At 44.0% G+C, this 2,500-nt stretch overlaps 1 protein-coding gene across 1 annotated transcript in view; it reads left to right on the forward strand.

Moving 5' to 3' along the window:
- Nucleotides 1-2,500, forward strand: part of fhod3a (formin homology 2 domain containing 3a) — a 230,149-nt gene that overhangs the window by 201,462 nt on the left and 26,187 nt on the right. The window lies entirely within an intron of this gene.

Raw genomic sequence — 2,500 nt, forward strand, 5'->3', positions numbered from 1 at the left:
CCCCACTACTCCCCCCCCCCCACCCCCCCCCCCCCCCCCACCCCCCCCCCCCACCCCCCCACCCCCCACCCCTCCCCTCAAAAAAAAAAAAAAATCTAGTTAGTTTTCAGGGTTTTGCCAGGAAATTTTGCTATGCAGGCAGGCAAAAACTCCACACCAAAACACACCAGAGGGACGGCAATACAGAACGGGAGTCGGAAATACACCTGTGCCATGGTTGGCAAGCGACGGCATTTGCGCACGGTGCAGCCCAAAAGTTTCTACTCTGCTGAAAGCGACTCCAATTCACTAACAACATCATAGGCTAAGACTGTTCACATTTCGGAGAAGTCTTTGCTTTCGACATTTAAAAAGATGTCGTGTAAAAGACCACAGGTAGGCCTACATTATTACCAGTAGGCCTACACAAAGAAAGTATATTTTGCCGCTTTCCATTATGCCGCATATTATCATAGGCTATGCGTCAACAATCTGGACAAAGAAAACATTTGTGATGAGCACCAGATAGTTTTGTCAAAGCTCTCCAGTTCGTGGCCAAGCAGTGATCCTTTACATGTAGCCCATAGAATAAAATGCACCGAGAAACCAGCGGAGCAGAACGTTTTGACACATGGAGTGCATAATGTATGACCGAGAACACATTAGCCTATTGTAAAACGTGAAGTTACTTTCAAACACAAACATTTCTTTCTTCAAATTGAAAGGCATGCCCGTGCGTTAGTAGACAACAGATATCCAATACAAGAGGAAAGTCCCACAACAACTTAAATACAACTATACTGACTCAAGTAAATCAGCCTGCTAATGCTAATAAACGTAGCAGGCTCCATTATGGGATGCAATATGGTTTTGTTTCATGAGACAGCCTGCCTTGTACACCATCAACCTCAGGTCACGAATCAATTCAAGTTTGTGGAACAACCCCATTTCATTCAACCATGCAAAAAATAGACTAATGTAAAGCCATGGTGTACATTAAACATACTCAATTTAAGCGCAATTCAAAATATCTCTTACCTTTTGACGTTGTCTTTGACATAGAAAATCCCATATAAATAATCCAAGCATGATAACAGAGCGATCATCCACCAATGCTAGAGTGTCTCTGACTGCCGCCTATTCAAACTTGTCTACAGTTATATCAAAATGACTTTGCTAACTCTGCCGTTCGAATTTGTTTTTCAATTCTATAGGTTTCGGAAATTGCGTGTCTATTGTAAAATCTTTCGGCTATTTTACCACTGCTGAAAGCTGCTCAAACATTTTCGGAAATAACGTTTCCTTCTGCATCGCAGCCAATCGGGAGTGTGGTAGCTGTTCCCTGGTCAAATGTCCCCTGGGTCCTAGGTTCCCCGGTATGACAATCAATGATGCATGGGTTTGGTCTTCGTTCTCTGTCAGTATCAATTGCATTCTCCCAGTGCTATATAGACAGGACGCTACATCTACTTTTTTCATCACCAGCCAAAGTGGTTACATATTAATTTTACTAGCCAAACACACATTTACTAATGGGCCAATGTGGCTAGTAAGGTTGTCTCTTCTACCAGCCAAACTGAAATTTCATCAATATTTGGCCGGTTGGCTGTTGTTAATTTAGAGCCGTGTAGATATTGCATTACCAAATAAAATAACACTTTAAATGAGGGGATGATCACAGCAAATATGAAGAATTAAAAAATAAGCTGGCCTGGCACACACATGATGACTCAATTAGGCCTACTTGTTGATCACACAGGGCTGTTTGTTATGCTTCAAAACCATTGCCATACAAAATGTGCAAGTATGCAATAATTATATAACCAATGATTCAGGGGCCCTGCAATGACATTATTCAGGGGCCCATTCTGATCCCCAGGGCCCCTCATAATATAAGACAATATAGGGGCCCTGCCAGATACCAGGTTCCGGTTCAGCCAAGATACTGTATGTTTCAGGGGCCCATTCTTACCCCCAGGGCCCCTGATGTATAAGCCAATATAGGGGCCCTGTCAGATACCAGGTTCTGGTTCGGCCAACATATGTTTCAGGGGCCCATTCTTATCCCCAGGGCCCCTCATAATATAAGCCAATATAGGGGCCCGGTCAGATACCAGGTACTGGTTCGGCCAACATATGTTTCAGGGGCCCATTCTTATCCCCAGGGCCCCTCATAATATAGGCCAATAGGTCTACAGGGGCCCTGTCAGATACTAGGTACCGGTTCAGCAAATGCAAGCCATTTGTCGGGCCCTGCAACGACATTATTCGGATCCCCAGGCCCTACATAACATAGCCTATACACCATTAAAGGGGCCCCTTCAAATAGATGAGTAAATACCCCATGTGTCAGGGCCCCATGTAACATTATTCAAGGGCCATGAAAGAGGGTTCAGGGCCCTATGACGCACTATACTATTTGATCTCCTCCGTCATAAATGAATAACAAAGCATGTGGCATATGGCATAAGGGCTTTATTGACTCATATTACATAACATAACCAGTGTTCCATAACTTCAG

The sequence above is a fragment of the Engraulis encrasicolus genome, chromosome 20 (genome assembly GCF_034702125.1).
Source record: "Engraulis encrasicolus isolate BLACKSEA-1 chromosome 20, IST_EnEncr_1.0, whole genome shotgun sequence".
NCBI classification, from domain to species: Eukaryota; Metazoa; Chordata; class Actinopteri; order Clupeiformes; family Engraulidae; genus Engraulis; species Engraulis encrasicolus.